The sequence below is a fragment of the Tamandua tetradactyla genome, chromosome X, assembly GCF_023851605.1.
Source record: "Tamandua tetradactyla isolate mTamTet1 chromosome X, mTamTet1.pri, whole genome shotgun sequence".
Taxonomy (NCBI): Eukaryota; Metazoa; Chordata; class Mammalia; order Pilosa; family Myrmecophagidae; genus Tamandua; species Tamandua tetradactyla.
Genome location: NC_135353.1, coordinates 16,454,622 through 16,467,310, shown reverse-complemented (window position 1 = coordinate 16,467,310; position 12,689 = coordinate 16,454,622). Strand labels below are relative to the sequence as shown.

At 41.3% G+C, this 12,689-nt stretch overlaps 1 long non-coding RNA gene across 1 annotated transcript; it reads left to right on the top strand.

Moving 5' to 3' along the window:
• The first annotated feature begins 1,459 nt into the window (after window positions 1-1,459).
• LOC143671251 (uncharacterized) lies at window positions 1,460-4,652 on the top strand. Its single transcript, XR_013169521.1, has 3 exons — window positions 1,460-1,659; window positions 1,802-1,888; window positions 4,464-4,652. It is a non-coding gene; the product is annotated as an uncharacterized LOC143671251 (long non-coding RNA).
• Window positions 4,653-12,689: the final 8,037 nt, after the last annotated feature.

Here is a 12,689-nt window from a genome sequence, read left to right as displayed (position 1 = left end):
GTACCCAGTTAATTAATTGAACACTAATATACATGTTGCTCTGAAGATGTGATTAGCATGTATAATCAGTTGACTTTAAGAAAGGGAGATTAACCTTGATAATCTGGGTAGGCCTCATCCAACTAGTTGAAAGGCATTAAGAGCAAAACTGAGGTTTTCCTGAGGAAGAAACCTGCAGACTGCAGAGTCAGCTCCTGCATGAGTTTCCAGCCTGCGAGCCTGCCCTGAAGATTTCAGACTTGCCAGCTCCGACAATCATCACAATCATGTGAACCAATTCCTTAAAATTGTGTATACACACACACACACACACACACACACACACAATTACATACATATATTCGGTTTCTTTGGTTGCACCCATGGGCAGATCACCAATCCAAAACCAAGTCAAAAAGAAAGGACAAGAAACAGCAAGGACGTTCCAAGTCTTAAGACAAAGAAATCTGAAGGAGTGGGACAGAGATAGAACTCTGAGAATTCAGGGCAAAAACAGAGTGAGGACCAAGTTTAACATGGGTCCTTCACAGTTAAAAGAAGATGGGAGGAAACCAGGAATAGGGTGTAGCAGGAATAAAGCAGGAAGCTTCCATATTCAACTGTCAGGTGGATCCTATACTGACCATCCCTACATTCTGCAGAATAGACTTGACTTTTGGTGTTCTACCTAATCTCAGTAGATTTTGGAAGGGTCTAAACATTTACTGCTCCACAGTCTTCTAAGTGGTTGTGGAAGAGGGGCAGCTTGAAACAGCCTTGTGTACAGTCAGAATTTCTGGATGGGACAGGAACAAGCTTAAGGGCTAGCAACCTCTTTCTATGTCATCTACCTTTTATTCTCATTTTCACAGTTTTGGATTCTTTTATTTGTCTCTTTAAAGGAAACTCTGGGAGGCAGCCACTTGGGTCTAGGTCTCAGGATAGCATCTCAGAGGTTACATGTATACTGAGTTGTTACTTTATTAAGATAAAAATATTACCATATATAATAGCAAGCTACCATTTGTTCAGTGCCAGACATTGCTCTATAAACTTGACTTCAATTGTCTTATGTAACAATCACAATAACCCCATGAGAGAGGTACTATCAGATAAAAAACTGATTAAAAAACTGAGGCTCTGAGAGCTAGTAACATGCTCATGAACAACAACTAAAGTGGGAGAGCGAGGACTGGAATTTTGAACAGAACGCCCCCACTCTTTACATTCTACGGCTTCCTCTATTTGCTTCTTGTGATTTGTGTCACTCTGAATGATCAGTTTTCTGACTGCCTCCAATTACTGAACTGTAGTCTCCCTGAAAGCAAAGACCTAGTAACACTCCTCCTTAAATACACAGCCCCCCCCCAAACAACCCTGTAGTTCCCTCTCATTTTTTTCATCACCCATTGGCTGCCTTGGTCTATGACATAATATCATCATGGTGACAGGTGCTGACTTCATATTAGAAGCTCATCTTAAGAATTCTGAAGGAAGCAGTGCATTTTGGTTCAACGGATAGACAAGGCTGTTAGCCACACAAGCTAAACATCTGTTTTTATATGTATGACAAAAGCGCTAAAAATATTTGAATAATGGACAAGATCCCAAAGTTCTTTTATTTTTTTATTTGTGTATTTTTAATGGAATGCCAACTTCATTTTCACTTGGTTTATTTAGGTAAGTGAAAAGTAACATGAAAACTAAGGGGCTTAAGAGAATGTTAACCTTTGGGGAAGACAAAGTTTCATCCTGAGGTACTCGGATTTCACTGTTACAAGTCTCTTTTTAGAAATAACAAATATTCACAAATATTTTGCAGAACCCATAAACATCAATGGATCACTAACCAAGGCAAATAGTAAAAATGGAGAGCAACGAAAACAAGGATATTCTTCAAAACACTCAGGTAAATGATGCATTACTGACATTTTTCACTCACATTCAATGAGATTAGAATGTTTTCAAAGGAAAATGCAGGCCAGGGCTCCTTTTGTACACTGTGTGAATGTCTTTGATTGTGGATTATCAACCATGTCCATAAAGCACAATAATTAAAGGAGCATTTGCTCCAAAATTAAATACTATACTCTTCCATCTCTGTAAACTGAACTTTCTCTTTAGGGATTGCTGCTTTCTTTTCATTTTGGTTGGCACAACTGAAAACCTTGATTCCAACCATATCGTCCAAACATGACTATATGACTTTGGCTGTGAAGTTGAAGATCTAGGAGGGGATGAGATCCCATTGCTAATGCCAGGGACATTGTGTGGCCTGGTTCCAGAGGGCACCAATGGGGTTACCATAGCCTACAGAGCATCTTTGTGCACATTAAATAAAGGAGGTCCCTCTGGAGTGAGGGATTAGGAAAAGATACCCCTCTATGTTAACAAATTATGTTAACTTTTCATGGGACATATTAGAAATGAGAACCCTCTCTTGTGGTCTCATGGCTCAGCAACCAGAACACAAGCTGAAGTGCAGTCCATATTACCCACTGCCATCCATAAATTGTACAATCACACATGGAGTCCTGTGTGCAGCATTTCTAGCAGTTTTTTCCTCTGTTTTGGCTTTCTCTCCTGTAACTGGGAAGACCACTTGAATCAAAACTCTATCAACCAGAAGGTCATCACTGTGTCTTTCAGCTTCCATCCCTCCTAGAAAGAGTCCCTTTCTTTCTCCTTCCCATATTTAATAAACACCTGGTAGGACCATACCACTCCTCATTCATTCCCATCCATCACAAACCCATGGGCTCATTCATCTTCCTGCAGCTCAGGTATGAATGTTTCTCTTGCCTGCTCCAAAGCCTGTGTCTTTAACAAGCATTGAGAACAGCTCCTGGGCCTGGGTGGGTATCAGAAGCCCTGGGTTACAATTCTTAATCTATCACTAACTTGCTTCTTTGAGTGTGTCTGTGTGTGTGTGTGTGTGTGTGTGTGTGTGTGTGTGTGTGTGAACTTAAGCAAAACCTATGACCTCCTCTTAGACTTCTTCTAAGACCTTTTCCACCCCCATGCTTCTCTGACACTGGCTTTAGGTCCCAGTGTAGGTTTAGTCATGGATGAAGAAGGGAGAATTTTTCCCTAATCAGACTGAGAGGTGATTACCTGGAAATATCCAATTTTCTTGGGCAACCTTTGACTTAATCATATGAAAAGATGCTTACCTTCTCCATAATAAGAGAAATGCAAATTAAAAATAAGCAAAAATATGGGTTTTCAACTGTCAAATTGAAAGATATCAAAATGCTTGATAACATACAGCGTGTTGGCAAAAAAGCAGGGAAACCTATACGCTCATATATTATTTGTAGAAGTATGAATGAATACAACTTCTATAGAGGTCAGTTGGCAAATCTAAATAAAAGTATGTGCATACTGTTTAACCCAGCAATTCAACTTCTAGGATGTTTCCTAAAAAACTCTTTTCCATTTTCCTAGTCCATCAAGTCTCCCATTCTCCAAGAAGACTATTTCATGTTTTCCTCTTGTCACAAATCCTAAAAATATCCATCCCCCACCCTGCCAGCCTCACCCTCAATCGATGATTGTGTTTCCTCTTTCATTGATAAAATACAAGTAATCAAAGGAGGACTTTCACAAGCTCCCACCACTTCATTCCTCCATCTACCCGAATCTGTATCCATATTCTCTGCTTCCCTTCTACTGATATAGATGAACTTTCCAGGTTAAATGCGATTCCTCTACCTACACACAAAATTCTATCCACCAATGCCAACTCAGGGGCAATTCTTTTCCTTTCCTATATCATCATACTTTATGTTTCTACTGCATTATTCCCATTAGCATCTAAACATCCTGTCATTTCTCCCATCATCTTTCTCCCTCAGCACCTCCAGCTAATGCCCCATTTCTCTGCCCCCCTTTACAGTTAAGCTCCTCAAAAAAGTTGCCAAAATTTGCTATCTAAATTTCCTTTTCCCCCCTTCTCTCATGAATCAGTTCCAACCAGGCATGCATTCCCACCACTTCACCAAAGTTTTCCTTTCTGAGGTCTCAAATTACCTCCACATTGCCCCTCCATAGTCAATTCTGAGTTCTAATCTTACCTGAACCATGTACCTTATTGATCTAATATTTTATTATGGGCATTTTCAAATGTACAGAAAAATTGAAAGAACTGTACTTTGCACACTCCTATACTCATCATCTAGATACTAAAATTAAACATTTTACTATACCTGACTTCTACAGTTCATGTTATTTTCATCATATCATGCTCCCTTAGTATTGACATCAGGACCACTGGGGCATTTTTCAACTCTAATGGGGCTGAACCACCTCAATCTATACCAATGAAGGGGCAGAAGTGAGGGAAAGCAAAGGGCGGGGTGATGAACAATAAACTCAAAATTGTCAGATTTAAAAAATGAATATATGATATACTTATTATCTGTTGCTCTTTTATTCAATTTATACCAACACTAACTCTTTGTTTTTGTTTTATTTTATTCCAGACATAAAGAAAAATGAAAGTAGCATCCCACGTATTAAAATGTGGAGGGATTATGATATAGCATATGCTATACCTAAAAGATACATCAAATGGAATATAGAAAATTTGAATTTATGAAATGCAATCCAAAATTGCCCCATTATTTCTTTTCATTATAGTACTACACATATTGATGCAATAAATGAATGATTTATTCAGAAAAGTGCAGCCACTCTTCTTTCAACGAAATAGCATAGTGATGTTTGCAATCTGTGTCAGGAATTCAGATTTTCTACATAGTAAGAAAGAGATGCTTTGACTAAGACTAGGAGACAGATGAAATAAGGGAGCTAGGGATTTGGTGGGGATTAAGTTTATACTTGCTTACACAGACTTTGCAGTCTAGTCTCGCTTCTTTTTTTTTTATTTCTGACTTCTCTAGGTATATGTTTTTCTCCTCTATTCTTATATGAATAACATATATTATGTGTTAGACAATGTTCTAGTTTGCAAGCTGTTGAAATGCAATATACCAGAAACAGAACAACTTTTGAAAGGGGGAATTTATTAAGTTGCAAGTTTACAGTTCTAAGGTCATGAAAATGTCCAAATTAAGCAAAGCTATAAAAATGTCTGCTCTAAGGCATCTAGGGGAAGATACCTTGGCTCAAGAAGGCCAATAACGTTCAGGGTTTCTCTCTCAGCTGAAAAGGCACATGGTGACATCTGCTAGCTTTCTCTTCAACAGTTTCCCTGGGGCTCTGTCTGTTCTGTTAGCTCTGTCGGTTATGGTGGCTGTGAAGCTTTTTCCAAAATAGTTCCCTCTTAAAGGGCTCCAGAAAGCAACTCCACCTTGAATGGGTGGAGACACATCTCCATGGAAACCATCTAATCAAAAGTTACCACACACAATTGGGTGGGTCACTTCTCTATGGAAACAATAAAAAAGATACCACCCAGCAATATTGAATAAGGATTAATGGACATGGCTTTTCTGGGGTTCACAACAGATTCAAACCAATGCTGAAACAAACTTTTCATTGGAACCTCTTTTCTATCTATTTTAAGCAGTGTTTCTGTATAGAACAGCTTTTGTTCAAGTAATTTTAATTGTGTATACAGCTACTTTTAGCTTTCACTAATGGGAGGAATGACTATTGTTTTACAAACATAAGTATATACTTAATAGCACCCAATATCCTTCAAGTAAGAAAGTACACATTTACTAGGGTGTTACTTCTTTTCAACCTGTGATGATGATGACTGTCATGGTTAGGGACAGGTGTCAACTTGGCCAAGTTGTGGTACCTGTTTATCTGATTGGGCAAGCGCTGGGCTGTCTGTTGCAATGAGGACATTTCATAGGATTAGGTCATGATCACGTCAGCTACATCCACAGCTGATTCCATTTGTAATCAGCCAATGGGGAGTGTCTCCTGCAATTAGTGATGCTAAATCTAATCATGGGAAGCCTTTTAAGGAGGACTCAGAGGAGACAGGTCCCATTCCTGCTTTGGCTGGTGAGCCTCTCCTGTGGAGTTCATCCAGGCCATCCATTGGAGTCATCGGCTTCACAGCCTGCCCTGTGGATTTTGGACTCTGCGTTCCTATGGTCACGTGAGACACTTTTATAAATTTTATATTTGCAAGTGTTCCCTGTCGATTCTGTTTCTCTAGAGAACCCTAACTAATACATCTTGGTACCAGGAGTGGCTCTTAAGAAACAGAATCTTAAAAATGGGTTTTTATGAATGGTTTTCTACTCTGACTGGACTCAGATGCACTAAGGACTCTGATTCCCGTAATCAGAATGACACTCCCAATCCATGGAGTGAGTTGGCAAAACAGATAGTCAAAATATCACCATTCGATTCTCCTAATGCTTTGATTGTAGAAAGGCAGGTTCTGGGGGATAATGTTTTTGACACCTTTACAGAGTTTTGTAGAAATAAGAGGTATAGAGATGCTGGCTGGTTGTTGTTAAATACACTGGCTACATTAAGGAGTGAAAGGGATGGGCTTAAGTCTTCAAACGAGAAGCTTAAGTGCCATCTGACAGATGTAGAAGCTTCTATGAGTATCCTGAAAGAAAATCTTATTTCCTGTAGTTGTAGACTTGAGATCTCTGAAAATCAGACTCAGAATCTTATTGTTAGAATAGCAATTTTACAGTGTAAACTGAAGTCTCGATGCTGCATGGTGTCTGCCATTAAAGTGAGGGCATTGACTGGAAAGGAGTGGGACCCTGAGAGATGGGATGGTGACATATGGATTGATAATGATGTCGGGGTGAGGTTGAAATCCTAGGTCGTGCTGAGTCTTCTCTGGATAACCCTGTAATAGTCTGCCCTGAGGACATAGCCACTCCACCTCCAGCCTGCCTTGAAGAATTGGCCACCCAACCTCTTCCTGAACGGATTAGTCCCAGAGTAATTAATCCTGTTTCACCAGATGAAACTGCAAATGAATATCCTGAAGTAAATGACTTGGAAAATATTCCTAATTATTTTCATGACCTACCCTCACCACACCTCATTCTTCCAGACCTATAGCGAGACTTAAGTCCCAACAGGCACCTAAAGGGGAGGTACAAAGTATCACACATGAGGAAGTACATTATACTTCAAAAGAACTGTGTGAGTTTTCCAATTTATATAGACAGAAATCAGGGGAATATGTGTGGCAATGGATTTTAAGAGTGTGGGATAATGGTGGGAGGAATATAAGGCTGGATCAGGCTGAATTTACTGATATGGGCCCACTAAGCAGAGATTCTGCCTTCAATGTTATAGCTTGAAGGGTTAGAAAAGGTATTAACAGTGTGTTTGGATGGTTGGTTGAAACCTGGATCAAAAGGTGCCGACATTACCTGAGGTTGAAATGTCAGAACTGCCCTGGCATAATGTAGATGAGGGGATGCAGAGCTTAGAGAGATTGGAATGTTAGAGTGGATTTGTCATGCAAAGCCTGCTCTTACACCCCAGGAATGTCCAGAGGATGCACCTTTTACCAGAACAGTGAGAAATAAATTTGTGAGACTAGTGCCATCATCCCTGAAGAACTCTGTAGTTGCACTTCTCTGTAGGTCAGATATTACTGTAGGAACTGCTGTCACTGAGCTGGAATCCTTAAACACAATGGGGATGACAGGATCCCGAGTTGGCAGAAGCCAGGTGACAGCACTTAATCATCAAAGACAGGGTAGATGTGGCTATTATAATAGACAGCAAACTAAAAGGAGGCGTCAAAATTATATGACATGCAGAGATTTGTGGCATTGGCTAGTAAATCATGGGGTACCTAGAAATACAATAGAAGGGCAGTCTACTAAATTCTTGTTGGAGCTGTATAAACAAAAGAGTTCTAGGTCAAGTGAACAGAAGTCTAACCTGAATTACAAAGACACAGAGTCATGGCCTCTAATCAATTTCCAGATATGAGACAGCTTACAGACCCAGAACCCCTTAAATGAAGGGGAGGCCAGATTCCTTTGGGGGAGAATCCTGTTACACTGCCACAAATTTATACTGTTAATCTTCCTCCAAGCCTTCCCCAAGGAGACCGGTGGCTTTTTACCCTGATAACCGTGCACTGGGGAAAAGGAAATGATCAGCAATTATTAGACACTGGCTCAGAAGTGACATTAATTCCAGGGGACGCAAAGTGTCACTGTGGTCCACCAGTCAGAGTGGGGGCTTATGGAGGTCAGGTGATCAATGGTGTTTTAGCTCAGGTCCATCTCAAAGTGGGTCCAGTGGACCCTTGGACCCATTCTGTTGTTATTTCCCCAGTTCCAGAATGTATAATTGGTATAAACATACTGAACAACTGGCAGAATCCCACATTGGGTCTCTAACTCGCACAGTGAGCACTATTATGGTGGGAAAAGCCAAGTGGAAGCCACTAGAACTGCCCCTACCTTTCAAAATAGTAAATCAGAAGCAACACTGGATTTCTGGAAGGATTGCAGAGATTACTGCCACTCTTAAGGACTTGAAGGATGCAGGGGTGGTGATTCTCACCACATCTCCATTCAACTCTCGTATTTGGCCTGTGCAGAAAACAGATGGGTCTTAGAGGATTACATTGGATAATCGTAAGCTCAAACAGGTGTTAACTCCAATTGCAACTGCTGCTCCAGATGTGGAATCCTGGCTTGAGCAAATCAATACATCCCCTGGTACCTGGTATGCAGCTGTTGATCTGGCAAATGCTTTTTCTCAATAGCTATTAGTAAGGACCACCAGAAACAGTTTGCTTTCAGCTGCCAAGGTCAGCAATGTACTTTCACTGTCCTACCTCGGGGCATATCAACTCTCCAGCCCTATGACATAATCTTGTCCGCAGAGACCTTGATCATTTCTCCCTCCCACAAGACATCACACTGGTCCACTCTATTGATGATATCATGTTGATTGGACCTAGTGAGTAAGAAGTAGAAACCACTCTAGACTTACTGGTAAGGCATTTAGGTGTCAGAGGATGGGAGATAAATCAAACAAAAATACAGGAGCCTTCCACATCAGTGAAATTTCTAGGTATCTAGTGATGTGGGGTATGTCGAGATATCCTTTCTAAGGTGAAGGACAAGTTGCTACATCTGGCCCCTACTATGACCAAAAAAGAGGCACAATGCCTAGTTGGTCTCTTTAAATTTTGGCAACAATGTATTCCTGATTTGGGTGTGCTATTCTGATCTATTTATTGAGTGACCAGAAAAGCTGCTCATTTTGTGTGGGGACCTGAGCAAGAGGAGGCTCTGCAACAGGTCTAGGCTGTTGTACAAGCTGCCTTGCCACTTGGGCCGTATGATCCAGCAGATCCAATGGTGCTGGAAGTGTCAGTGGCAAATACAGATGCTGTCTGGAGTCTTTGGCAGGCCCCTATAGGAGGATCACAATGCAGACCCTTAGGATTTTGGAGCAAAGCCTTACCATCTGCTGCAGATAACTACTCTCCTTTTGAGAAACAGCTTTTGGCCTGCTACTGGGCCTTAGTAGAGACTGAACGCTTAACCATGGGTCATCAAGTTACCATGAGACCTGGATAGCCTATCCTGAGCTGCGTGTTGTCTGACCCACCAAGCCATAAAGTTGGGCATGTGCAGCAACACTCTATTGTAAAATGGAAATGGTATATACGAGATAGGTCCAGAGCAGATCCTGAAGGCACAAGTAAGTTACATGAAGAAGTGACCCAAGTGCCCATGGTCTCCACTCCTGCCACATTATCTTCTCTTTTCCAGACCAGAGCTATGGCCTCTTGGGGAGTCCCTTACAGTGAATTGACTGAGGAAGAGAAAACTCGGGCCTGGTTTATAGATGGTTCAGCATGAAATGCAGATACCACCTGAAAGTGGACAGTTGCAGCACTACAAGCTCTTTCTGGTTTGTCCTTGAAGGACACTGGTGAGGGGAAAGCCTCCCAGTGGGCATAACTTCAAGCAGTGCACCTGGTTGTTCATTTTGCTTGGAAAGAAAAATGGCCAGAGGTGCATTTGTATACTGACTCATGGACTGCTGTTAATTGTTTGGCTGGATGGTCAGGGACTTGGAAAGACCATAATTGGAAAATTGGTGACAAAGATGTCTGGGGAATAAGTATGTGGATAGACCATTCTGAGTGGGTTAAAAACATGAAGATATTTGTGTGCCATGTGAATGCACACCAGAAGGTGAATTCAGCAGAGGAATGTTTTAATAACCAAGTGGATAAGATCACCTGTTCTGTGAATACCAGGCAGCCTCTTTCCCCAGCAACTCCTGCCATTGCCCAGTGGGCTCATGAACATAGTGATCATGGTGGTAGGGTTGGAGGTTATACATGGGCCCAGCAACATGGACTTCCACTCACCAAGGCTGACCTGGCTACAGCTACTGCTGAGTGCCCAATCTGCCAGCAGCAGAGACCCACACTCAGCCCCCAATATGGCACCATTCCCTACATAGTGGCAGGTTGATTACATTGGACCACTCCCTTCATGGAAGGGGCAGCGATTTGTTCTAACTGGAATAGACACATACTCTGGATATGGGTTAGCTTTCCCTGCATGTGAGGCTTCTGCCTAAACTACCATCCATGTGCTTACAGAATGCCTAATCCATTGTCATGGTATTCCACATAGTATTGCATATGATCAAGGAACATACTTCACAACAAATGAAGTGTGGGAATGGGCACATGCTCATGGAATTCTCTGGTCTTACCATGTTTCCCATCATCCAGAAGCAGCTGGATTGATAGAACGGTGGGATAGTCTTTTGAAAACTCAATTATGATGCCAACTAGGTGGCAATACCTTGAAGGGCTGGGGTAATGTTCTCCAGGAAGCATGTTTGCTCTGAATCAGCATCCGCTGTATGGTGCTGCTTCTCCTATAGCCAGGATCCATGGATCCAAGAACCAAGGGGTGGAAATGGGAGAGGTACCACTCAGTATTTCCCTTAGTGATCCACTAGGAACATTTTTGCTTCCTGTCCCCACCACCCTGAGCTCTGCTGGCCTACAGGTTTAGTTCCAAAAGGGGGATGACTTCCACCAGGAGGAACAAGAATGATTCCATTGAACTGGAATCTAAGACCGCCACCTGGTCACTTTGGGCTACTCATAACCCTGGATGATCAAGCAAAGAAGGGGTTTACATTACTGGCTGGGGTGATTAACCCTGACTATGAGGGGGAAATAGGACTGCAACTACAAAATGGAGGTAAGAAGAATTTTCTTTGAATATAGGAGATCCCCTAGGGCATCTTTTAGTACTACCATGCCCTGTGATTAAAATCAGTGGAAAGCTACAACAACCCAGTCCAGGTAGGACTACCTGTGGCTCTGAAACTTCAGGAATGAAGGTTTGGGTCACTCCACCAAGCAAAGATTCACAGCCAGCTGAAGTGCTTGCTAAGGGTAAAGGAAACATGGAATGGGTAGTGGAAGAAGGTAGTGATAAACATGAACTATGACCACATGATCAGTTACAGAAACAAGGACTGTAATGCTGTTTTGTTTATGTTATACTATTTAAATTGTAAGATATCAAGTTTAAGAATGAATATTACCCAAAGACTTGCACCCTATTCTGGAGAGCGTTAATTTGTTTCCAGTTGTATGCAGGACAGTTGAATATTATTAGGTGAAAGAAAAACATACCAGTTTTAATGTTTTTTATTTAGAAATTTGGTATGGTTTAATGTGATTTCTATAGCTGCCAAGTTGACAAGAGTGGACTATCATGGTCAGGTTCATGTGTCAACTTGGCCAGGTGGTGGTACCTGTTTGTCTGGTTGGGCAAGTGTTGGCCTGTCTTTTGCGATGAGGACATTTTATAGAATTAAATCATGAACATGTCAGCTGCATCCACAGCTGATTCCATTTGTAACCAGCCAAGGGGAATGTCTTCTGCAATGAGTGATGTTCAGTCTAATCACTGGAAGCCTTTAAAGGAGGATTCAGAAGAGACAGTCTCTCTTCCTGCTCCGGCTGGCGACCCTCTCCTGTGGATTTAGACCAGATCCTCCATCAAAATGATCGGTTTCACAGCCTGCCCTGCGGATTTTGAACTCTGCATTCCTGAGGTCACGTGACACATTTTATAAATTTTATATTTGCGAGTGTTCTCCGTTGATTCTGTTTCTTTAGAGAACCCTAACTAATACAGTATTTCCCAGTGCTTATGAGAATATCTAGTCTCTCCCAGTTGGGGAAGTTTAATATTTCCACATTTTCATCCAGTCCCTCACTGGGAATTTGAAAATATGCATATTTTCATCTTTTGCTCAGATTTCTCTGGGATGTATTGGGGCATCACACTAACCTATACAAAACAACGTGATCTCACTCCTTATTCAATTTTCCATGTAACTGTGTTGTTTGAATAAACTGAGCATACAAGTTAATTTATACAGTATGCTACAGAAATTATAAATTTTGCACCAAATAAGCATCTCTTTCTGTGGTCTCACTCAGAAGCTGAAGTTTTAAAACACGGTCAATATCATCCTTTACCCTGTATTCTAATTTATGCTAGACATAACCAGATCTGGTTAATTAATATTTTAATTGAAGCCTGATCTCTTTTTCAGTATTTTAAACAGTTGCTTTATGGGGTAATGCTGACTTAAATAGCTGCATAACCTTAGCTCTGAGTCTCAGATGTCACCAAGATAGCTGGAGTTCCAGAGGATGACCAAGCCATACACTAAGAGTTCAGCATCACAGCATTTAGAAATAACCATTACAACTCAGAAATAGA